Source organism: Lepisosteus platostomus, chromosome 6, assembly GCF_059453375.1.
Source record: "Lepisosteus platostomus isolate fLepPlt1 chromosome 6, fLepPlt1.hap1, whole genome shotgun sequence".
Classification (NCBI taxonomy): domain Eukaryota; kingdom Metazoa; phylum Chordata; class Actinopteri; order Semionotiformes; family Lepisosteidae; genus Lepisosteus; species Lepisosteus platostomus.
In genome coordinates, this window is record NC_142616.1 from 62,590,938 (window position 1) to 62,618,340 (window position 27,403).

Sequence of the window (27,403 nt, forward strand, 5' to 3'; positions counted from 1 at the left end):
TGTGAACATATCCAATGTTTCAGATTTACAATGTTTCATTTTTCAAAGTAAAACTAATGTTGTGTTAGAGGTAGGTTCATAGTTTTTAGGGAAACACAACAGCCTAACCATTGTGTCAATAGAATTTTTATTTTTTTCCCCTAATTTAAAAGTAGATCAATAGAAAGGTCAATTTTATTGGAATGTATATTCTTGTTAAACAACTAACAGCTCCACAGCTTAAGACAAGTTCCTTCTTACCACAGGTGTTAAAAGTCATTTTTAATTTCGCTGGCTCTATCTTGTATCTTCTTTGTTATTTCTAAAGTAATATGAAGAAAGACAGAAAGCCAGCAATGGGTAGGAATATTCAACATTTTTAAAATACATATAAAATACATACATGAAAAAATTAATGACGTGCATGCTTTTCCAAATAATTTTTCATAGTACACGAAGTTAACCAAAATGGCAGGCTGGCTTAAAGTAACTGAAAAAAATATCAGTTTGCAAACATTATAAGAACTTTTATAAATACATGAAAATGAGTTAAGAGACAATTGCAATGAATTGTAGAATTGATCATCATTGAATCACAGGGCTGCAGGAATTTAAATGCACAAAAACATGGAATTGCAAGACAGTTCTGTTTTCTGTATCATTGTGATTGGACATGGAAATGTAAAAATGTTCCATACAACTGACCACATAACCACCAAACAAAGGTTGCATTAAAAATATTCTAGCTATTGCATTTCCTGTAGATAGCCTCCTGTTGTTCAGCTTTGATATATTGAAGTATCATCTGCGTAGTTTCAGGAAACAGTAAAATAATCTGTATTTTAGAAAGGTTAATGTATTCTTCTACAGAGTGTCTATGACTTCCTGGCATTTAATGCTTAAAGACACTCTTTATCAAACATATTTTATGTGTCTAGCTTTTCAGGAACTTTCAGATTTTATGACACTTCACTACAGATTCATGTTCAGAATTTTGACATTTCTAAATCCAAATTCCCTGTTGTCCACATTATGTAATTGTTATCATGCAAAAAAGGAAACCAAGATTGTCAAAAAAAAACGTGCTGTGAAAGGGAAATCTTATTTACCCAATTATATTTGATTTACTATAAATTACATTTGTCTTTTTACAGTGGTAGAAAATGTAAGATGCACAATATGTTTATTTCCTTCTACTCTGGTTACTAGATAAAAGATGTGTATGTGTGTATGCGCAGTCAAGGTGGAACAGTAGCTTTAAGCTTACCTTTTCTGCTTTCAGATGTGGAACACTGGCTCTCAGGAGTTCCTGTCACACTCCAAATGGCATTACAGTGTTAATTGCACTAGCAGTGTTCTTCCGCAGCCTTTGTAATAATGACCTTTAAGGTTTCACAGCAGCTTCCAGTTTTAATTTGCACCCAGTTGCAGCTACTTCCACACTTACTTGCTGCATGCAGTGTAAGGGAAGAGCTGAAGGTTACCTAAAGGACACAACGATAGGGACTCAGCACCATTTTGAAAAGACTACTTTTCTCACACTTGCCTGACATGCCGTAATTTATCTGTGTAAACAAGATATTAAACAAGAAAACATGGCTCCTGTGTCAAAGGGCCAGGGAATTAAAAAGCAAATTATGTTGCAGCTGTTTGTCTTATTCCAAACAAGGTAGGATACACCCTAGAGGGGACACCTGTCCATCGCAGGGATACAGATACTGAACACGCACACACTCACACCAGGGCCTGCCTTGAGACCATTGCTTGCTGGGACAAACTTCGGCCTTTTCATAACCCTGTATTGGATAATGTGGTTATAAAACGGATGGTGGTTGGTTTTCTAAACTGTTTATTGGCATAGTGAACTATACTTCTAAGAGACCCACAAACAAAGTGGCTCTTGAAAGAATATTTTTAAGGTGTCAGTAGAATTTTGCATCGTTTAGAGTTGTGATTCCTGAAAATACACCACAGTTGGCTGCTAATCCAGTGATTCATTTTACTCCTGTAAACTTAATATTCATTGATATTTATTCATTGACATCCCATTTTGGGTATTTTGTCTCAAAGATTTTACTTCTGCTTTCAAATTAAACACTACCATTTCCATGAATTTTGAGTGCAAACAATTATTATTTAGGGCCTAGTACCCAACCTTTGTGTTCAATTTCAAAAAGAAGGGTTGGCCAGTCTATTCAAACCTGTTCTTAACACCTTATGTATATATTTTGTCATTACTACTTAACACAGCAGACAGGTAAATGATTGGGCAGTAGAAACTCTACTGGTACAAGAACATTTGAGACAACATAAAAAAGTCAAAAGTACTTTTTTTTTATCTGTACTTGCTTAGCGCCTTTTTAGTTTGGCTTACCTTTACAAGAAACTTTACAAGCACTTTCACAGGAAGAGCTGCAGTGTTCTTTCCAGAGGTGTTACATTCACACCATCCTGCATTTAGCACAAACTCATCCAAGAACTGATAATTAATTTGATCTCCACAATCTGTGCTTACTTGCATACAGATTTTTTTAATTTAGAACTAAAATCTATTTCTTATTCTTTCAAAAGAAGATCCTTCTGTTTTACAAGTGCATTTGTAAATATTACAACATCTAAAGTAAAAGCTCATTATTCATTTCTTAGCTTTACGTTTGCTAGATTGTAACAGCCATCATATAATTTATATAATTATACAGCACAACTTAACTTCGCTTTTCATTTATCATCAGGTTTCAAAGATTGGAAAATATTTTTATTTAATCATTTTTTCATTGACAGATATTGAGGTCTGAGCAGGTACTATAAACCTGGGCTAAACAAAGTGATACTTAATACATAAAAAAGCATGAAAATGTTTCAGATTCAGTGAGGTAAATTTCTAACACAACACTGTCACTTTAGGAGAAATGCCGGCTGGTTTCTTGTGTAAGGGATTACTTTTTAAATGAATACTGTATATTGCTATATTTTAATTTTTACATATCGAATATACCTACAACTATACATAGGTCACTGCACTGGCTAACTTTTTCAAATTACTTTTCTACAACTTTGTTAATTTAAAAAAATGAATCCTTTTCAAGTTACCTTGCAATAGTAACTTTCCCCTACATGGCACTATATTCACAAAATAGTCTGATTATAGAGATTGAGTCCTCCAATCTGCTTTGCTACGCTGAATTGTATTTCCTGTTTCTGTGGTCTTGGGGTGAAAAGCAAATAGAGGTTATGTTTTGTGAACATTAGACAGTGTAGTGCAGATTCTTCTAATGGGTTTTTACAGATGGATTTCTTCTACCCAAAAAATAGGTTTTCTCACAGAGGTCTGGTTCCAAACTGTTTCTCTTGTAAAAAATGGCAGATAATGACAACATGAGAAATTAATATACCCATCATGCACCACCATTACAAAGAGGAAGCACAGTTAGTAAAATTAAATCCCCATAGTCATCTAATGCACATTGACTCTATACATTTTACTAGCGTATAAGCAGTAGGCAGCTGGCACCCTGATGCAGTGGTTAGTGTTGCTGCCTTGCAGTACTGGGGCCCTGGATTCAATTCCAGACCTGTGGTGCTATCTGCATGCACTTGGAATGGTCACCCTGTGTCTGTGTGGGTTTCCTCCCACAGGCCTAAAACCTACTGGTAGGTGAATTAGCTCCTGGGAGAATTGGCCCTGGTGTGAGTGTATCTGTCTGCCCTGTGATGGACTGGTGTCCTGTCTAGGGTGTACCCTGCCTTGTGTCTGTTGCTTGCTGTAGCTAATCTTACCCTTCTCCTGCCCTACCTTAAATGCAAACATATCCTTCTCTGCTTGGCAATTGCTTTTTCCAAGAACTATACTAAGCACACCTTCAGAGCAGAAAACACATGCTTTTCTTCATCATAATAAGGCATAACTATGCTATGATTTAGTACAATTCATAAAGATAATCAAAAAACAAGATGATCCAAGTTATACTATATGGATAAAATATCTATATACTGTACAGTATAATACATTCTGGTGATTTACTGTATATGCCTGAATCCATTTGCAGCTTTATTACAAACACTTCATATTACGACAAAATATATTTATTATGTTAGATTATTTCTAATATTTTCCAACATAGCAATCAGAATTCACTTTCTGACCAGTAGAAAATACATTTTTAGAAACAATTCTACACACCTACAGTTGTAAATTCCTTTACTCAATTTTTCTGAATCTAAAAATCTGAATTCCTACGGACATATAGTTTCGAAAACTTAATTAGTTCAACGAATAGCAAAAACTGAAGTATAAATAAAGATCTGAATAAAAAACTGAAGTTGTTCCGAATAAACTAAACCCCCTTATCACACAAGCACCTCCAAATACACAATTCAGGTGAAAGGGGAATTTACTATTGAAAAAATATAAATAGTAACGCTATGAACTGGCTGAGAAATGCAGGTGTGTGTTTTCAGGGAGTTATTATATAGCACATTGTCTTAAGGCAAGCGATTCTGGTGACTCATTATTAGTCATCTGAAAAAACAATCCTGGTTTGTCAAACTGTTTTCTTTTGTGAAACTGTTATGTAGAATAAATGCAAATAAAATCTGAACAGACTTTCTTTTTTTGTTATTGATGCTTTCTTTTGTCCTGCTTGTCTGTATTCTCAGTATGTGTTACCACATTGGCCAGGTCACAGAGTCTTCAATCATACTGTATGATTTAATCCATCAACATGCCAAAGTTCAAAACATGGCCTTTCATTTTCCCTTTCTCTTGAATATTATTTTTGAGAAAATCCTTAAATGTTTAACATACAATTACCTCATCTTTTTCAATGTTAAGTAAGGGTGAGCTGGCCTACTTTTTCTGTGTCTTGGTTTGATGAATGATAGCAGTGCATTCAGTCCTGGTGACAGCATGTTGCCACACTCCTTAGTCATTAAGAACTGAGATTCTAGATGTGCTTAATTTTAGTCTGAAAAAACACCTACACCATAAGTTAGGAACAAACTGTAATCCCACCCACAGTTCTCATTTCTTCAGTCATACATTTGTTTACTTAGAAATCCTCTCCCTTCTCATCATATTTTTATGTCATCTTGCACAGCAGGTATGGAGGTAATCCAAGATGCCTTGTTCAGAATCCTCTTGCCTCGTTAATGTATAAAAACAAAAAAGTCTGCAATTGGGACAAGGCTGTTAGGCCCCTCTAGCTCTTGCCTGGACAAGATACTGTATTTGCATCAGCTATGGAAACATGCCAGAGAATTAGCTTTAATTGGTCGGGCTGTTTGTTAACAAATGTTTGTGATTGTGATGCAACCCTTCAGAATGTTCAGACTGCCCAGGTCCTGATTTATTATCCACAGTTTTCTATTTATGATTTTTGATTAGGGTTAAGCTTCAGAAGGTTGGTTTTTCAGAACCCTTTTCCCTCTTTCTATACCATAAAGTATTGTAACAACCAATGTGCAAGGTTAACTATCATGAACTTCATGATTTATATACCTCTTACACACACCTCCCTTTCTATAAACAACCCTGCTAAGCACCCGTTTTTTGCAAAGATCAGGTGGGATATTAGCAGGGTTAAAAGAACCGTTTCTCTGCTTAGAAGCACATGTTGGTGTCAAGAGGCAAAATAACCTCCTTCTGAGAAGTAGCATCCCATCTGTTAGCATCCAGCACATGATAGCACTCTGTATTTCCATCTCCTTTTGTTGGAGAAAGCCTACACACATATCTCATCACTGGTTACTTTTTTTCTTTTTTTTTCTTAAAGGAAACTTAGTCGTTTAAATCTCTGTCTGCCAGAAATGATTTACATTTGTATATCGTCAGTTCTAAATACACAAGAGAAATACTAACAAAATGTATACCAACGAGCTGAGACTGTAAAGTTGTCTTGTACACGTTAATAAGTTAAAATCACACTTTTGGGTATTAATGAATTTTTACATTCTGTCTTGGTCTTTACTTAAGTAAGGATATAACAGTTGACTGGAATGAAGTTGTAAAGATACAAAATAACTAAAAATAAACTGAAAGGGGTTATGCAAAACTCCAGGCAACATTGACATACATGGCATTATTCGTGTAAAGCTGCGTAGTGTACAAATCAGAAACAAAAGTAGCATTTTAGAGAGCTGCCTGTGGTTGCTGAAAAATACTACCTTGGTAAGAAAATATCCAGAGCAAGTTACCAACCCAACTATTACTTTTATACTGCAGGTATAGATTTGTCCATTCAACATGGATAGTTTGAAGAACAAACTGGAAGTAAAGGGTGGTTTTCAGAGCAGAACATATTCTTCCAAAGGTCAAATCTTATTCCAGGCTCTATCACCCAGAGCTCCAACAGTGTCAGGACAAGCTGCTCACCATCACAGTAAGAAGGTAAATCACTAAGACAGACCTCACGCTTACGCACTACAGGAAATCTTCTCAACTAAGGCTGTAATTGGGGCAATCTCCTGTAAGACAAGGTATGGGCAGTATCCGCTGGAGAGGAAATAATGTCTTGAATTGACAATGCTAAGTTAATAACACAAGGCAATCTGCATAAAACGTCTGTTCAGAATTGTGATATTTTAGGCTACCTTCAAATTAACCCTTCATATGACATAAATAAAAATCACACTATAAAAAAATTACATTATCTCAAATGTCCTAAAACATATCAATTAACAAGACCACACTACAGATATAACCAAGAATACCATTACAAACTGCACATTTGGTAGCATAAAATGAGAAATGGCAAAAAGCTTAGCCTCTTGAATTATTCTGCGACTGACATTCCTGACAATTGTTTTTATTTACAAACTTCAATGGACCAGAATCTACAGATCTGGATCTTTTCAACATAAAAAAAGAATGGATTGAAACATGTTTTTCAGCTTGAAAATGAAAAGCAGATATGGATAACATTTTTATCAGATTTTAGAAAATAGGGGTTTCGGTAGCAGATGGAAGTGTACACAAACACTTAACAGAATTAGAAACTCAAGGAGATATTATCTCTTGTACCTTACAGAATTCCTGTATTTCCTGATAGTCTTTTGTGGAATTTTATTTACATGGAATGCTGACAGGGCATGATAAGAAGTTCAAAATGTGAACACAAATACTCTTAGTAATCCAAGTAAATGGCAAACCTGAATCTGGTTTTACTTTCAAAATCAATACAAAAATAGTTAAAGAGCAGCAACTTATCTGCCATGCCATTTACACTTAACTGGCTTGATTACATGTTTTTAATCACTGCAGGGAAGCAATTAATAAGATAGTAGGCTTCTTGTTTTCTTCTGAATAAAGAAGACTTCTGAAGATATTAAATAGTTTAACTCAGGTAAATAAAGAACCCTGTTCACAAGGGTCTTGAGTATCATTTTCCAGAGTTTGAAAGAGCCATTTTATCAAGGTAGTTAACATCTCCAAGACAAGTGTCCACAGGTTAGACAACAAGGAAGCTCAAAGTAATATTTTCCTATGGTTTGAAATATGTATGCTTTGTTTTGGCTGAAATAGTATTTGTTGATGTCGGAGTTGCAGTAAAAGACACAATAGAAGCTGTTTGAAACTAAATAAAATCCATGTCACCTTGAGGGTTCTGCTTAGTATTTAAGTGAGTGGTGGTGTAAAACAAGCCTTTGTGTGCTTGTACCTAAACATCAGGTGGAAGAGATTCTCCAAAACACACTGTTTAAAGGTTAAACAAAATATCTAACATGCAAGGTGAATTTCAATCCAGGGAGGAGAACGACATCTCGCATTCAAGGTCTATTTCACTTGCAGACACTTGCCTCATCAGTGCCTACCAGAGATCATTACAGCGTCCGAAAAAGCTATGACCTGGTCAAGGCTTAATCTCTTAGTAATTAATCGGGAGAGAATCTTTTTAAAGCACGCACATTGCTTTCCCAGTGCAGAGGTAAAGTGAGGAAGCATATGGTGTTGTTTCTGTGACCTCACACCCCCAGTGTTCCCACCGATTGGCTATAACATAATTTGTTAGAAATAGCTTAGTTAATAAACAAAGAAGGAAACAATACACAGCATATATTAGCCTGTAATATACATTTTCATGCATGATTTAATACAGTTTTAGCTAGTTCCATTAACAATGAAGATGTGCTTTTGAGATCACTGTAGTAAATATATCCAGTATATGCAAATAGTTTACTAAAGAAATGTACAGAATGCCCTGGCAAACATAACATACTGTATAGCAGTAATAACAGCAGTGGCATGTCAGAAGCCTTTAAAAATACTATGGCGAAGCAAGCGTCTGCAAAACTTGGAATCTCCTGTCATCGGAGAGTATGAGGTACTCCGGAAGGATATAATTAAGCAAACTGTAATTAGATGATGCAATTTTCCTTTCATACAATGTGAGATGTGCTGTTCTCAGAACAAGGTGTTTGTGCCATGCTTGCCAATTGTGTGTTTTTTGTTTAAAAAATGTTCTTTGTGATCGTTTTTTGCTCATTGATTTCATTTTCTTTGAGGCAATGCCTTCTTTCCTCCCTCAGTGACAGGCTCTGGCAGCTGAGCCTGTCGCACCCTTTCGCTTTGTGGGTTAATGAGACCAGGCTGTCTCAGAGTGACTGGGTCTGCTGCCACCTTCCTTGTCTCACATCCTTCCCTATCACGTTAGAGAATTTGAAATATGATCCCAACACATTTCTAGTAATATTCTCTTGGCCCTGTGAAATGTTTATGCAAAGCCATTAGAAAAGCAGCAGAGCAACATTACACTGCATGTCAACCTCAGTGCAATGCTTTATTTTGGGAACCTCAGCTAAAACACAAGATTCAATATATACAAATGTGTCACAGCAGAACTGTACATTGTCTGAATATTGTTGTTATATGGTGTTCTGGTATACTCCGTGTGCTTGCTTTTAAAGGGTTTGTCTTTCAGATTAATCTTTTTTAAAGAAGAAATTGTTTGAATACAATAAGTTTTATACTACACAGTGGAGGCAAAAAGAACAGAGGAGGCCCTCATCTAGCCTCCATTTGGTTGTTAGTGTGCTAATTGATCCATGGATCTCATCCAGTTGTTTCTTGAAAATCAGCTATATGACCACATAGAGTTTGTTTCAGACTCCCTTGACCCATTGTGTAAAGTGCCTTTTGTTCACAGTTTTATATGCACTTTCCTATAGTTTCCACTACTTCTGGGTTGTGGTTCACTGTTCTGATTCTGAAGAAGTCCACTGGTTTGATTTTGCCAGTGTCTTTGAAGACAGTTCTTGAATCAGGGCAGCTCAGTCTTTCCTGTTCAAGACTAAAAGGTTTCAGCTTTTTTTTGCCTGTCAGAGTAGGACATTCCTTTATACTGTACCCAAGCCCGTCCTTGGACTAATTTCAGAACATTTTTACTCTTACATTGTAGAATTTTAATACATCTTCTTCAGTTCTAATTCTCATGTTTATAATCTTACAGAGCAATAACATCCGGAATCAGTTGTGACATACAGTATAGGAAATCCCCAAGGGTGTCAAAGTGTATTTTTCCATATACAGTATAAGCCACAGAAGCTCATCAAGGGAGAGTTTATCCTGGTTTAAGCAGACAAGAGAAATACATGACCCCCCCCCCCCCCCCCCCCTCCTGGAATGGACACTGGTCTATCACAGGATTACAGCAAATCTAGTCCATTTACACAGCAGGGCGCACTGGTGTATCTTGCTCAAGGTATTAATGTAGGTCCTTAACAGGGACTTGAAGCCACAGCCCACCAGTTATGAGTCCAGATACTGACACATTACACCAATAATCCAAAACAGACCAAATATTGTAATATATATGTAATTACCCCATTATAGCATTGAAAACTTAATGCAATATAAAAATCACAACTATATCAAATATGCTCTATAATTATTTTCTTGAAATTGAACTATTTTTTTCAGACCTGCTCAGCTGTATGCCAGTATGATTATAAAAATAAAAGGGGAATGTCCTTTTCCTCAACTTATCTGCAGTTTAAAGACTAAGTGTCCACAATATTTTACACAGCTTTTACCATTTTCTTTAGCTATGTTGATATCGATTGATTTAAAACTACCTTGTCTCATCAACCCACTTAGTGAAATCTGATGTTTTAAAGTGACTGGATCTGCTGCCATCTGTCTAGTTTCACATCCTTCCACAATAGGTAAGAGAACTTCAAATATGATTCCCAAAACTATTTCTAATCATATTCTCTTGGCCTTGTGAAAAATGTATGCAAAGCCTTAAATTAAACAAATTCTCTAAAATCATTGTAGTAATCATAAATGTTGTGTATCCAACTATATAATTTCAGTGTTTTTTTTGTGCATGTTGCTTTGTTTGAAATGTTAAATAACCCTTATTTCCCCCCTCAGATGTCACTAAGCAATAATAGGTCAATTGGCTGGCACAATGAAACAGGCTTGACCTCAGAGCTAGATCCGTTTCTGTAATTCTAGACCTGGGATTTCGCAAGCAGGAAATGGCTTGTTGACGTGCTGAATTTTAATGCATGGGCTATTTTCAGGTTCAGTGGCGGAACTCGATTCGCCTTCTCAACTGCAGTCAGGAAGCTGGAGCGTTAAGATGATACGCCTGATACCTGAAGAATTTGTCACTGTATATTGTGTGTAAAATAAAGAAGAGGCCTTGTATAACCTCATTTGCCAAAAATAGTAAAAGTGACTTACAAGCAGTAAAGGAGGGGAAAATCATAAAAGTGGGTCTTTATTATGGATTCATTGTCACCTAGGGGAACACTGAATTTAGGATTATGGCTTAGGGATGTCAAAAACATAAAGCTTTTTCACATATTTAACAGAATCTACAGTATATTAGATTGCAGTGCTTACTTTGTTCTGGCACGTCTGACAGACGTACGAAAACACTATCTTGTTAGTAGGTGTATTCTCACTGGGAATCCAGATCTGAGACAGACTCTGTTAAAAGCTTTAAATGTACAATGTAAGACTGGGCTATAAATATCACAGACATTTCCTAGCACTGAAAATTGAAATTAGACATTATTCTCTCTCTAGATCCATTTCGGCATATTGTATCTACAGTACGTAGAATAAAATGCAGCCAAGAAAAACATCCTTCAATATTTATGTCAAGAAAAATCTATACATGAATCGTACTTTGTAATTCATTTTGTAGTTGTGTTGAAATGCCAAACTGTTCCCAAATTTACATCACATGTGTAAAAAGGTTTTAAAGCAGGGTGAAAAAAAAAAAGACATTTTAACACAGAGAGGCAGCCCGAGTGTGGCATGGTTAGACCTCGTCTGCGCATGGACTCTTACAATTAAAACAAAGTCTACGAGGTGAAGACAACCTGGCCTTAAAAATCAATCTCCCTCACTAACACCCACAAAATTTGGCATCCAAGTAGCGCTTTCATGTTAGAAGTGTTCACTTTATAATTAGACAGTGCACATCTGCCACACAGTGAAGACGCACAGCCTGCACATTGAAATTAGACACAGCTTGCATTAATGGATGTCACAAAGTGTATCAGCTTGGCTGGTTTAATGTCTAAATCGATGGGATCCAGAGTTCCTGTGGAGCTTCGTGTTCCTGGTTCGTGGTGCTGAAAGCATTTGTAGCTCATTAAAAGAGCAGGAATAAGACCCCGTGGCCCTCACGGTATCATTTGCTCCAACCTCAGAGCGAGGGGTGTCACCGGCAGGAAATGCCTTGCTGACATCTTGATTTTTAATGACGCTGCTATTTCACTCTAAGAAATCGATACTGTTGTTAGAGAGCAGGGGGACGAAACAGTAGAAAGGCAGGAAGGAAGATAGATTCACAGAAAAGGCACTTGTTTTAATTTATTGTAAGCGACGTTTCCCATGGTGTGTGCTTCAAATTATCCGTGACTTGGGCCTGGCTCAGGGATCGTATTGGATTGCGCGGCAGCCCCGGCAGTTTGAGGGCTCGCTGCCATGGTAACCATGGCAAGCACTGCAAGTATGTCAGAGGAAGGAAGCGAAATGCTCCAGAAAATGTTTGCAAGCTGTCTTTTATAATACGGTCATATAAACTGTTTCCTGTTTCAGCTCTAGCACCTACTAGCCCAGAAAATAATTAATGTTACTTTTAGGACAACGATGGGAGGTGAATTGAACTCCCACATCCATCCTGAAAAGTTTTTTTTTGACAGGATGCAATTATTGTTATGACACGTCAAAAACATGCAATGATCTTGCATAGACCTGCATTACTCTTTTGGTCATCCTATGTGTAGCCTAGAATGAGCTTTCCTGGCTGTTATATGCCGTGTGCATAGTCATTAAAAGAATACTTTTTTAATTAAAATGTTTGCTCTGTGTTTCACAAAGGTGGAAGGATTTACGTTCACTAGCATCGTGGTGAGACAGGTCTGCCTGCTCTTCTCAAAGAATTGCTTTCACAGTTCATGAATTGGAAATGAATCCATCTCTGCAGATGTGCTGTGCCAATTTCACACTTACCCAGGGGCTAGATATTTTTCGCAAAAAGCATTGAACAGATGTTGCTCACAGACCACAGAAATACCAATAGCAATGGTTCTCCTCAAAAGTTTAATTAACTTAAATGCTGGTAAGCAGAATATCTTCCTTCAACCAGAGGCTGCATTGAGCTACAATTAAGAAATAAATATGAAACTGTGTTTCATATTTAAATGCATGCCGTTTTTAAATGCTTCTGTAAATGGAATTACATTACAAATCCTTTTTTGGGGAGAAATGTATCCTTTGAAAATCAAAAATGTTCATAACATTTGTTCTGAGCAATTCACTGCTGCAGCAATATAATAAAAATGCAACTGGCTAACCAAAAACAATACATTCCAGAGATATTTTATATGTACAGTATATTCAACCTCTTAAACTCTTTTTTATGTTTGAATTGTTTGGAACTAATATGGATTACAGTTCTAAATGGTACATATCTTTCCTTGATGTGATCATCTCTGTCAAGCTACACAGAGAGTTTGTTCCTTTCATGATCTGGAAAATATTTAGACCTCTTAATGATGTGTATTTAAACTGACATCTTGCTGCAAACACTTTTTGCAAGATTGTGAAAACAATAAAAGACTATGGAAGTATCTGTTAATATTATGCTGCATGTGGTGGCTCACAGGCATGTTTATGAAATATCTGTCCAATATGGGGACACTAACTTAATACAGCACTCATGTCATCTACAATTTAATACCATTTCTGCATGGAATGTAGTTTAGTAGTTGTCACATAAGAGAAAACAGATGGATCTCTGGAAAACCTGGATATCAGACAAGATGCAGAAAGGGTCGAGATTTGGAAATGTACTGTGCTACAATTTTTCCTCTCACTCTTTCAGATTCATTAAGTAACTTTGCACACAACAGTAACAGGATTCTTCTTCAAATGTAGATCTGAAACCTACACTATAGCCATGGGAAAAAAAAACAGATGTGCCAGGATTCTTTTGAATTCAGTGATAATTCCACAGGAACGAATTGAATGCATACAGATGTTTTCAGGTTTATATTTGCTTCTCAAAAATAGACATGAGAACACCCAAATATGTTTGTCTTAGATTCTCTTTCTTTTTGAGCTTAGCTTTGCATTCAGTTGGAAACATGCAAATTGAACCCTGAATGAATGTCTACATTTGTCTTCATTGCTTATGCTTTGTTGTATCTTCCTCTTGCTAAACCTTTAAAGTTCATCTATAGAAGAACTAAGTCTTCATTGATTCTTTACTTTTTTTAAAAAAGGCAGATTTTTGGTCATTGCACTTAAAACACTTTCATGACTCTACACTACAGCTACAAAACACTACAGCTCTATCCTTCCATTTTCAAACTTGTTCGAAAATTGGGTCACAGGAGCTGGATTCACAGCCTATCCTGGCAAGCAAAAGGTGAAAGTCAGGACACATTCTGGACAGGACACCAGTCCCAACACAAACACACTCTCACCTAGGGCCTATTTTTCCAAAAGCCTAACCTATCCAAATGTCTTTGGACTGTGGGAGAAAGTCAGAGCACTGAAGAAAGCCTGGTTCTCATGACAACAGTGAGAACATAAACTCCATGTAGATAGCACCACAGGTCTAGTATCGAACCCAGGGCCCCAGCACTGCAGGTATATCCACTGTGCCGCCTATAACTGTACCAACAATTTACATGTCCTTTAACATTACTTTAATATGTAAATTATGCATCATGTATTTTTGTAGGCGTACAATGCAATAAAAATACTTGGCAAAAAAAAAACTGGTACTGGTAATTAAGTCTTTGTTTTCCACACTTTAATGGACTATTGCTTCAATTTTTACTTCAAAATAAAAGTGAAACGTTTTTCACTTCAAAGGATCTATAGTCTTAATGTTCTAAGAAGGCTTAAAGAACTAGTCATAAGATAAAAAAGCAATGCTATAACAAATTGATATTTGTCATATTTGTGTGTACTAAGTGGACCAAATTAGTGAAAGATGAGCTCACAAGAAATGTATGGAGTAAACATGTAAAACAGAAAGCTTTAAAAATATGACAACTAGCAATTTTGGGTATGGCTGTGTTTCAAAAGACAGGAAAACACTGAAGCTCTTTTGCAAGTTTGTTTTAAGGACAGAAGGCATTACAGAATATCAGAGAGAAGTGTCAAATGTGACATTTTTCTTTCAGTTTGAGTGTATCATCAGTCACAGTAATTGCAGGCTAGATTTAGTCTCATTAATTGATGAATCAAAATGAAGGGGAAGAGCTGCAGAAAGCAATCTTTCTGTCCTAGCAGGAGATTAAATGGGCTGTGCTGGAAGACCCTCACATGGTATTTTGTGACAATGAGCCACGGACATCAATGTACACACCCGGCACTGCATACAGTGTCCCCGAAAATATTCAAATAGTATTGCCTTTTGTCAAGGCTAGGTTTCTCATGTCTTTTATCCTTACCAATAGTGTTGAGAGAATTCCAGGTGAGGTATGTTACCCTTAAGCAAAGCACTTACTTTAGATGATACACTCCGTATCAATGTAACTGAGGTTGTCTGTCCTTAAAAACACGTGTGTGTAATGCATGTGATTGTATCTAGCAGTGAGTCCCAAGGCTCTGAGGCCAAGCAGAATTGCTGAGGCTGAGTTATCTCCATAGGAGCAGCTTTATTAGGCTTATCAATTATTCATGCTGCCTGTCCAGAGTGTGAATGAGCCTGCGTTTCACATTCATAAATCAGCTACCTCCTTCAAAAGAGGGAAAGCGCATGCGTGCCCCTGTGTGCACGAGAGGGAACACAATGAAAGCAGCAAAAAGGAGGTGGGAATAATTTCAGTGAAGATGTAAAATGGGCAGAAATAATCAGTCTGCAAAGTTAAATTAAACAATGATTAATGTTTATTAGTAAAAAACTGACATAAAGATTGGCACACATTAGGCCTTCTGAATAAATTGTTATGTTATTTAGAAGCATACTTAAAGAACAGTTAAGCTAAATGACATCTAAACAACAGAAACAACAACCCCCACCAAAAACTGGTTAGATACGATGATTGACTCATGATTGAAAATTCATGGCACACAATTCAACAAACAGGAGCCTGTTATACTAGCTTTTCTAGATCTTCCTTTATAGCTGCTAAAAAGAGCAAACAACAAGATAAACGTATCTGAACTCACTTATGTTTGAACAGCAAAAACACTGGTAGCATCATTAAAGAACAGGGAAATTAAATTATCCTTTTCAAAATAAGTGGATTCTTAGATTGACTATAACCAAAGAAAACTAATGGGAACATTAGATAGCTGTAAAGAAAATAATAATTCTCTCTCTTTTGCACAAACCTTCAGTCTAAACAGAAGGGGTATGCAAGAAAACACTTCATAAAATATAATTAGAAAGAATTTATTTTCTTAACGACATTTAAGGAAGAAAAACTTATCTGAAGAGAATAGCATTGCTGTCTTTCCATGAGGGGCCCAGTCAATGAAACATTAACAATGACCTTGAGCTATTTAATGTCATTAACAGCATAGTAAGAACAAAAGTAATAATTGCTTACACTTATATAACACTTTTCTAGACACTCCACTCAAAACGCTAAACAGGTAATGGGGACTCCCCTCCACCACCACCTGGATGATGCGATGGTAAGGAATGATATAGTCACAGATGGGGATTATTTGGAGGCCATGATTGGCCAGGACGCCAGGGTAACACTTCTACTCTTTTCGAGAAACACTCTGGGATTTTTAATGACCACAGAGTCAGGACCTCGGTTTGACATCTCATCCAAAAACCAGCAGCTTTTTTACAGCACAGTGTCCCCATCATTATAGTGAGGCATCAGGACCTACACAGACCGCAGGGTGAGTGTCCCCTACTGGCTCCACTAAAACCTCTTCCAGCAGAAACCTTAGCTAGCTGTTCATCATAAACCACCTGTTTGGTCTCCATTTATACTACTGTTTCACAGTAGTACAGTATATACCATTAATTATTATTTCTCCATTGGATACATCTCAAAACAACACAACAATAAGAGGTCTTCCTAACAAAAAATATGAAAATTGACATCTATCTGTATAGCAAAATATATCTGTATAAACAAAAAAAGAAATAATACCTATTAACCAAATTCAATAATCAAGTTTTTGTTGGAAATCTGTTTCTTTACGGTAAGGGTAGAGCCAACTTTGAGATAATCCCAAAAGCATAAGGTGTAACACAGGGCTACGCTTCAGACAGGATGTAATTAATCAAATTAAAAATCGAAATAACATCTTTCTATTACTACAATATGTATATGGGAGACCTTTACACAGTAGGCCAAGAATGTATTAATGCTTTTAAACCTTCTAAATCCAGACTGAAAAAAACATGTTGATGGTTTTTGGTCATTTTACACATCTAGGAATATTTTTCTGGTTAAACCAAGAAGCTTCCTTGCATTACTGTTACTTGGTGAATCAAATAAGTCTCCTGAGTAGATAATTCCTGCTTTAAAAATGGGTTATACAGGACTGAACAAAACCCAATATCTTAGAAGAAATAGGCAACATTAATCTTTTACAGAACTCCCTCAACTTCAAAAAATAAAGAAAAGAATGACCGGTTAGGTAAGGGTCACGACATTCTTGAAAGAAAGTCATACTGGGACTTGTTATACCTGTGAAATCATTAAAAGCCCTGCTCTGATAAGCAGCGCTGGTCAGTGAATATAGCAATTTAGAAACATTATCTGTGGCTGTGGTCTGAGTTTGGAAATACTCTCATTCAGTAAATGATGGTGATCATGTTTTTATAGGATGAGAAAACTGTCAACTACTTTATCACCTCTCCACTCAATCTCCCTACCCCTGAGCACCCCCCTCCATCAGCCTTCACTCTTCCTTTCTCCAGATGTGTCAGAGAATTAATGCTAATCCCGTATTATCAGTTTTCCTCCATCCATTACAGGGATGGAAAGACCGCGCTAAAGGCTTCAACTATGATTCATGGGATTAGACTATAATCCCCCCACAACAGGAAATGAAATCAGGACTGTTACAATACAGACGTGTAATAAATTTAACAGCTAGGATCAGTCCTGTGAAAACGTTGAGGAGATTTATACGGCTGCTAATTTTTTTTTTCCCTTCCTGGAAAGTAAGGGGAAAATGAAACAATGTGCCTGTGTCCTGAGTTGTCACTGGGAGCTGGGTGAAGCAATTCCTGGCCTTTCTGGTTGTGCTAATGCTCCCCAGAGCCCCATTGTTAGACTTGGGGGAGGGAATCCACCACATGGAAAAAGCTGTGAAGTATCAAAATATTTCTGAATGACATCTTTGCTGCCCCTTTTGCCAGCTGGGAGACCTTGTTTTTGTCTGCTTTCAGTGTGTTATTGATTCTTTGAGAGCTAGGAAATAATCTGAATTTGCATTTTCTTTCTTTAACTGCTGTGACATTTAGCCTTCAAATTACACCAGCTGATTCAGTTTTGGGCCAGGTACATATTCAGACTCGGGCTGTAAAAGGCTCCTCTTTAAATCACAAGACAGAAAATAAAATAAAAAGTACTTTATTTTGATCATCTATCCTTGGGTGATAGCACATGCGGCCTTTGCCAACAAAATCAACAGCCAGATTGCTAAATACTGCATGGAGAGCATGAGGCTTGGACAGTCGGGAAAAAATATCAGTCCTTTGCGAAGATTAAATTAATTTGGAATTCAATATTTTTACACAGCAAAAGCTTACCATCTGGTACAGAAACAGAGGAACAAAACTGCATGTCAGTAAATAGACCTTTGTCGTTGTAATTTAATTTCTAGATACCATTTGACTGCAGTGTGACATGACGAGCAAGCATGGATTTTTCTTTCTCCAAAATCATCTAACGTGTTGTGGTAACTAATACTGTACATGCAATCATTGAAGAAGCCATGGAAAAATGTTTCATGCAGAAGAGCTTGTTTTAATTCTAATCCAATGCATCAAATGTTCCCGTCTTAAAAGACTCTAACCACAACAGATGTGCTTTGAAGAAGAAAAAAAATATATGCACACTTAACACTACTAATGTGATTTAACAGTTCTTCGCATTCTCTTAGACAAAGCACATGTGCAGGACAGTTGGGAATCCTCCCACTGCTTTTGCTGAGCCAAGCAATGTGTCGGCCTCTCTTCTATTTATTTCCAAAAGTGACAATGAAAATAGGACAACAGCATACTAGACTAATCTGTTTTACAGTCAACAGACATTTAAAAAAAAAAACGGACACGTAAAGGTTTATTCCATGCTGAAAAGAAAAGCAAAGAAGGCTCCACAGCCGAAACGTTGCGTTTCTTTTCTTCGCTTTTAAGCATGTTCCTTTGCAGCCCACACATGCTGGTGCAGCTCCCTACTTAAAAAATATATTGTGTATTTAAATTAAGTATAATTCACTCATAATGCAGCGATCAAATACTTTTATAAACAATAAAAGAAGGGCAATGGTTGCTAGTTCTTACGATTCTTATTGATTTCCCGTTATCCTCTTATTCATTTTGTAGGAGAAGTTTTGCAGTATGTGTAGTTCAAAATGGCAAGAATATTGGACAGCACAGTAAAGTTTTCCTTGCTGTTACCATTGCACTGAGCATGCTTCTCAGAGGGAAAAAAAAAATCTGTGCACGCCGATTATGTAATGTTGTTTTTGGATGTCTGAGAAGACTGCACCATTTGACTCTTTGGAAAAGTGCATGGGAAATCTCCGCACACTGGCTGGCAAATATGTCAAAGCTATTTCTTATCCCACACCTGCATAAACATCTGTTCCTATGAAAGACATTTAGATTTATGAGAATAAATATCTAATAAAGAAAGAACTGCAAAACTTGTAAATGTACTACTGACAATATTACTTCACTCGACTTGAATTACTGCTTTATTAAGTAGCCATGATATCAATAAGTACAATACGCTTCGTTTTTTCATAGATTACATGCATGCATTTGTATAGTTTGTGTTCCAATGGATTGGGACACCTTCACTTTCAGTAAATTTCAGAAAGTGAAAGTCAGTATTTGGTGGCCTATTAAGATCACAACTTTGTGGAATCATTTGAGATTCGTTGCTGCAACCACTTTGAGTCCTCGCCTACTCTTGGGGTGTTCCAGCTTCTAATTTTTTCTTCAACATATAAAAAGCATGCTCAAGTAGATTTAAACCTGGATATTTACTTGGTCAGTCTTTCCTATCTTTCCTATTTTGGTTGCACTGATGACATTTTCCGTCACTGTCATGCTCCATGGAGAAGCAGTGTTCAATAAATAGGAAAACATCGTCTACCTAAGCAGACAATTTCTGTAAATGTAAGAAATCACACTGCTCCTACATCATTAGTTGCATCATCAATAAAAGACAATAGAGCTAGTGTAACGAAAGCGTTCTTTCCGGACCCTATGCAGACGACACAATCCGGGGTTGAGTGAGAATACACGAGGGAAAAAAGGCATGCAGGAAGCGGGGGTGAAAACAGGGGGGCGTGTCCAGGAAGTGCTGGTGGTCGGGGGAGGTGTGGCCGAGGCAAACGATCCAAAACAGAGTCCAATGCGAAATCCAGGACGAAAACAAAAGGTCCAAAGCCGGGCGGTCCATCCGAGACTGACGGGGAACAAGAAGGGGAACAGGAAGGGGAACAGGAACTTAAAACCATAACGGAGCCAGACGATTCCAGGTCCCTGGCTTGCACGATACGGGAATCAATGCAGAGCCCCGAACTGAGTGGGCGTCTGGCTTTTAAGGGGGGCTGGAAGGAGGCTGGAACAAGGGGCAGGTGCACAAAATCAGGTCCGAAGTGAAAGAGCCGGAGCGCCCTTAAGGGGGGGGGGAGGGGAACTACAATCGTGACAGCTAGTTTTAGAGGTAATATGCCCAAGCCTTGACATTACCTGCATCATACTTCACAGATAACACCGTGTTCTTAGGAAGCATCTCCAGTTACTTTCTTTCTACATACGTTAACCTTTCCATCACTTTTGCTCATCTTATCTTCTATTAAGCTGTTCCAGAACTCTTAGTGCTCATCACTGTACTTCCAAGCAAATTCACATTTGGCTTTTCTGTCCTTATGTACTTATGAGAGATCTACATCTTGTGGTGCAGCTTTTGTAATTCTCCTGTTTCAAGATTTCGCAAATAGTGGGGTTTGAACCTTCACCCCCACACTCTGTAGGCAGCTAGCAATTTCACACTGACAGTTGCTTTAGGGGTTTCCTTGACAGATCTGATAATTTTTCTGTCATCAGCTGCAGATGTTTTTCTTGGCCAACTCTGTCTTTCCTGATTGGCAATTATACCTGCGGTTTCTTTCTTAAGTACATTCAAAACTGTTGATTTAGGTATGGCCAGTTTCCATTATTGTTCTGATTGAGTTCTCTTTTGGCTTTAAAAACTGGATTTCAGAAAGGTCTTTACTTATCTTGCTTTTCAACTACAGACATCAAAGTACAGATGTGGTGATAGGTTGCTCACAGTACTTTGGAATGCCTACTTTCCCCAGTAAAGAACTGACCAACAGGTGATGCCTGTCTGTCAGTTGTCCTGCTAGTTTTGCTCCTTTAAAATAACAATAATATCAATTTAAACCAAGCACGAGGATAGAGCTAAGCTGACTTTAAACAAAATACTTAGATTATGTACTTAGTCATGTTTCTATGAGAAAGGATTATAGATCAATGTAAAAAACCCAGTTTAACTTTACCTGTTCCAGTACTTTGGGAGAGCAATGTAATTCAGTTGTCTGTAAGAAACAAATCAATACTGATGTGGATAGTACAGTATCTTAAGGTCATGGATGTTTCACACTACATCAACAAAAATGTCAATGAGTGTTTTGGTAAATCCACCCACATCCTGTATCTATATGTGACGCTAACAGATGTGTGTCCTTGTGTGACATGAAAGTTTATGGCAGAACTATTCATTTCTATAATTGCCGATTCCAAATATAATTTCTCGTTCCATTTTTGAAATAGAAATGACAGCACAATTCTCTTCCTTTTTTCCATCTTTACACGTATCTGAATTTTCCTCAGCGGTTTCCAAATATTGGAGAATGATATGACCCTTTCTTTTTTGGTTGTCATATGATGTTACAGCCACAAAATGACATGAGAGCAAACCTAAAAGAAATCACAGGTTGTAACAGGAATTTTTTAAAAAAAAAAAAACTGTTGCAATGCCCCTTCAAGTCTGCTGTTTCACATTTTATAGACAAAATCGTAAAGAGCATACATCGTACAAAGGAAGATTTTTTAAATTGGAATATGCAGTGAAAACTGAATGTTTCCCAGTCTTTAAAGCTATGAAGGCTGGTGCAAGCAAATTATAAAGTAGTTCTTTATATACAGAGCACACCAACTACTATTGTATTGCATTAAGAAAAGTCCAAGTGCACTGAAGTGTTTTGTTCCATCTCAATGGTACATTGTAGACACATGACAGAATGGTTATGAAGAAGGAACTCAGAGTGCCTAGGTAATGTAATCATACTAATGGACACTAATCTCTCCCTTGAGACTTTTACATGAGATCATAGGGTCTGAGTTCTCAGCATCATTTTTGAAAGTCAATTGGAGCTAATGTGAGCCAATTAGCAGGACCACTTCTGTTTCCCCAAAGGCGTGTTAGGTAGGATAAGAGGAACTATGAAGAGCGGCACAGTATATGTGCAGTTCTCACCCTTTCGCAGTGAGAGGCAACCACTTTGATTTGCTCTTCATACTTATTAGCAGACACAACAGAAGCTACAGAGGAAATTCAGAAAAACTCATTTCAGGACTAAACAGACACATGAAACATGATATTTAATGTAGACAAGTCCAAGATGGCGCATGCATGAATGGCTTGCGTGTACATCTGGTCACATCATTTACATCTTAAAAACAAATAAAACAGTAGAACAAATAGAACACATTGGTACAACACAGTGTTTGCAGTACTATATATAAAGTATATTTACAGACAGATGAGGGCAAGAGAAGAAAAACAATGTTGTTACTCAAGCACAGCTAAAAGGTAAATTCCACTGGCTGATATAATAGTTACATTGTGATAAGTGTCCCATTTCTAGTTGGATCTTTTCCCCCAGCTTACTAACCTCATAAATACAACCTGACCCACCACATGAGAACCTTAAGAAAGGCTACAAGTGAAAAGATGCCATTTGGTTACATTTATGCGTGTGCAAGGGAATATAACAACTAAAAAAACTAAAGCTTCGTTTTGTAAACATAGCCTGATGACCAAAGAAAAATCGATTCTAAAAATATATAATCAGGTCTTCAGACTACCATTATTTCTGTTTCAGACATATATGATTGTTTTAACAGGAGATAACTACCGTAGAAGTCAACATTTTTCAACGTGGCAGTGAGTACATGTCAAGTCTTCGAATCATAAAAATAAATCCTAGGGCTCTATTTACACAGACACAGCAAACAATGATGAAGGTAGAGAGATTAGATCAAGGAAACAACTCCCTTCTGCTCCTTATTACCCTGCTCTCCTTTCAGGATGGGAATAGAAACTTACCATGGAAATTAAAATTGGCAAATTATGTAGGGGTGCAATATGATTAGAAATGCAGCCACGGGCACCCCCTCATTCTTCTACAATGAATTGCTTTGTAGTCTAGTTCTCCTCCAGACACCATTTCAAGCTTCACAAAATGGATTGGGAGAATAGTCACCTTACATCTCCGCAATGAGATCTCTTCACCACAACAGGGATTGCAGCCTCTGAAATGTTTTATTTTCCCAGCAGTAGGAAATTCATTAAAAAGCATAACTCACAATTTCAATTAAACTTGTAACAGATGTACAAAAAAGCAATGTAAAAGGAAAAAATAACTTCTAAGCACTGCATTTTGCAAATTGCATATTTTATGGTTTCTTACCACGTGGGAAAAAAACCTTTTCAACACAGGTAATTCAACATCCCCAGATTCAAAATCTCATACACTATATGGGTCCACACTTTTTATTTTTCGGTAATATTTTCTATTTTTCTAGTTTTGCAACTCTCTAAGATTAAATAAAAACAGGCAAATTAATTGCATGGTAGTTAAAAGCCATACAGACAAACCATGTTTCATGCACCTGAAATATCTGGTACTGTATCAAAATATGCAAGCAATTTATTTCTGTTGGGTGTATTTTTTCCCCATGCTTACATTATGTGCATAAAAAAGATTAAAGTCCCTTTATCTTCCTGTGTGGAGGTCAAAACCAATATATCAACTGTACCATGTGTGAACACAGCAAGTACAAACTCAGCAGGAAGGCACTTAGTGAACACTGGAGACAGAATTGTGAGAGACAAGCTCTTCCTGATCGAGTCCTTTCGCAACACGCAAATTAGCAAGAAATCACATTTTTAAATCTTTCCTTCAAGGTTAGTCTAATTTAATCATCAGTTGAGGGCCATGAACCCAAATATTGTTGTTTTTTTAAAACTGCACAATCTTTGTCTTCAGTCACACACTGTATTCCCTGTTTCTAATATGCAAGCAGTTATGTCTTTGACATGCTTGAATCTTGAATAATTTCCAAGTCAATACTGTAGTCGATTTCAGCTGGTATTAGATTTCAGGAATTAAAAACAGAGATAATGCAACTCAAGTACTATTATAGACTCTTGGATAATAGGAGATCTTAAAGTCTTATATCCAAGAACAGAAAAGATACATAAATGTATTTGTCTGACCCAGTTTTGTTGGGTAGCTATTTTGAAAACAATGAACGAATATAACAAATGACGTTGTGAATAAGCTTAATCAACATCTGTTTTGTTACTTGTATATTTTACATCTACAGTTGTTTTCTCTCCATCTAGTGCCCACTGTACTGTTAACCTTTTGGACATTGCAAAAAAAAAACTCTTTAGGTCTATTAGACATTGTTCACACATGACAAATTCCAAAATTAGCAAAAAATGACACCTCAAGATCAAAGTTAGAGACATTTACTTCTAAATTAATCAGCTGACTTTTAAGCACTCAAAAATGAAGAAGCAACATTGCATTTGGAAAGAAAATTGAACCACAAAGGTCAGTATTGGGTTAATATGTATATCTGTCCTGTAGAGTTATCCATTAACCCAGTGGCAAGGGATCCTAAAGTACTCTCTGCCTTGAGAAGCCTTTTCATTAAAGTCCCTTTTGTTTGATTTGTGAGAATGATCCAGAGATTTTATAATTAGCGGCAAGCAACTGTTTGCCCATATTTGGATATGACACTGCACCCATTCAGTGGAAAGTGATGATGAGAGGAAGTTATGAGATACTGTACATTAACACTTTTGAAAAATAGCCTTTTAAGGCAGCAGGTACTTTTATTTAGTTTGCTGTTTTTATCCTCTATTTCTCTATTTCAGAAATTTGGATAATCCATATTGGCTTTTAGGAACATACCAATTAAAATACCATTTATCCTGTTTAACATCCTTGTCCATGTATTGTTTGGCTAATGGAACAAAATAAAAACAAGAAACTGATTGGTACGATGTTTGAGCTTTTATCATCTCACAACTTTTCACATCTACTGTAGCTGTCAAGAATCTCATAATATACCACAGAAAATCTGGTTTAAAGAACTTATGACAGATGTGTTAGACAATGTTTCGCTGCTGATAAGTTCCATTCAATTACATTTTTATGACAAAACTCAGTGAAAAACAGACATGCTGTCTAGTGCGAGTTAATGCTATCTTTTAATGGGTGTAAAATGTTAGTGAAAAGCTCTTAAATTTATTTTCAAATGCTAGCAATAAAAAAATCACGCCTTAAATTGTAAGGAAAAGGGGAATGATCTTCAGTGCTATAAATCAGGAAAGTTATATCTTTTTAACAGATCTAAATTCCTCTGAAAAGGTATTCAATATTGTTAGTTTTTATTACCTCTCAGCTCTACTCTATATTAATTTACAAAATACCATAATGGTGTAATTCCTTCCTTTTCCATACTCTTTGTGAGTTAATCAGCGCCCTTAGAACAGTTTGAGTTTTTTGGGGGATCTGCCAAGATTGGCTGGTTATGCCATTTTAATCGAACATTAACATCCTCTGCTGAGAGTATTCAGGTTAGTCCGATCCCATTTCTTATTAAGTTTGTCTTGAAACTGATGCAAAGGATTTTTTTTTTCATGAGGTACTCAGAAAACTGAAAGCCGCAATGTCTCACACCCATTTTGAGTGTAAAATCCAACAAAGTTTCAATGTTGCACACAGGAAAGGATTACACAGCTACCAGAGGAACTAAACAAGGGAGATGTTTGTGCAATAACAAATGTACAAGTGCCTTTAGTACAAGGACCTTTCACAGAGGTCATCTGAGGACTATGGCTATAGTCACCTTGGCAAAGGCAAAGAGGTCACTGAAGGTAAAAACAATTTAAAAAAACAATTCCATACTTTGAAAAACAAAAACGACGAACAAATGGATTGTTGCTCACCTTTGCAGTGAAGTATGAGACTTCATAATACTCCCAGTCTCGTGTGGGTGTCATATTAGGTAGGGCTTGATACTTCTGTATCTCATAACTACCTGTTCTTACTCCTAGCACTTTTATCACCTGATTGTCAGGTCTTTTTTAGGGGAAGACCCAGTGAATCTGTGTACAGGTACTGCACAGCCATGAACTGACATGATGTTTCTGTTCCGACTGTCACGCAAGTTATAAAGGAAACTCTAACACAGGATTTTCATCCCTTAGAAACTGTCCCAGTGGCATAACCAGGCCATTACTGCACTTCCTCACCAACTTTGTTATCCAACTCCACATTAACAAACTGTAGAGGGATTTAAGCTAAGCAGGAACTGACAATTAAAAAGCTTATAAAATCCTTATAAACTATAAATGGATACCACATACATAAGGGAGGAAGCAGACATAAGAATTAATTTTAAATCCACTCCCACAGCTGCTTATTTTGGGTGGACTGACATTCACAGAGGGCATTATAACAAATCAATGACACTGGCATTCCAAATTTCCAAATCTTCAGTTACTATATCTTCCTCACTTTTACATTATTAGTCGTAGGAGATTTAGAAGGTAAGTATTATTGTATATTACCAAGCAATACCAGTAGCAATATCTTTTGCTCCAGATTTTTTAAAGTAATTAAAACAAATAAACTTAGTTTACTTGTCAAAGGTTTTTAACACAACTGAAACAAACTGTTTGACAAGTGGAAACTTTACTAATACTGCTAAACTAAATGGCAACCAATTATATGTAACCTCTTATGTTCCTAACTCCTGGTGTTGAAGAACAAGTCTGTTGGTGTAGGGGGTGTGGTGGTTTCCTAGGTGATACCTAGGAACTTGAAAGTCTGTCAGAGACAGCATTTCAGTTCCAGGGTCTGTCTGGACTGCTTTCATATTATTGTTTTAGACACTCTGACTTTTCTGCAGAATTATGATTAAGCGATGATGAGGCCAAAATCATCTCTAATACAGTAGGAGTACAGTCTTATTTTTTTATCATTTAACCTTGTATTGAAGGTCTCAATCCTTTCTCTAGAACTTCTCTAATATCACTTCTAAGAAGAAAGTTCTTTTTCCTTCATGTTTCTGGGAGCTTCATTTTTATGTGTTATTGAGTTTTTTGCTGTAATGTTAGCTAACTCCTGTCCATCTGCTGATGGGTTTTATATTTACGAAATATCAGCTTAGCACCGAAGAGTGGAATGATTTGTCTGAATGTGAAATGATACTTCTTAAGATAACCGTTTTTCCTTCCAAAGCTCATTTTACTTTTGCTGTCTCTCACCTCTAAAGGATACAACCTAAGCAAAGGACACAAAATAAATGCTGGAAAGTATGAAGAAATCAGTATTTTTACTAATTTCTGTTGTAAACAGTAATTTAACCAGTTGTGACTGCAGATCCAGATAAAACTTTGAAAGGCATTACAGTATATTATTATT

At 36.8% G+C, this 27,403-nt stretch overlaps 1 long non-coding RNA gene across 2 annotated transcripts in view; it reads right to left on the reverse strand.

Annotated features, from left to right (window-relative positions):
* Positions 1-233: 233 nt before the first annotated feature.
* LOC148662070 (uncharacterized) overlaps positions 234-27,403 on the reverse strand; it is a 49,293-nt gene continuing 22,123 nt past the window's right edge. For both annotated transcript variants that reach the window (XR_015939832.1, XR_015939833.1), the window contains exons 2-3: positions 1,247-1,463; positions 234-301 (exon numbers count right to left, since the gene is read on the reverse strand). This is a non-coding gene — a long non-coding RNA (uncharacterized LOC148662070). The remainder of the gene's footprint in view (positions 302-1,246; positions 1,464-27,403) is intronic.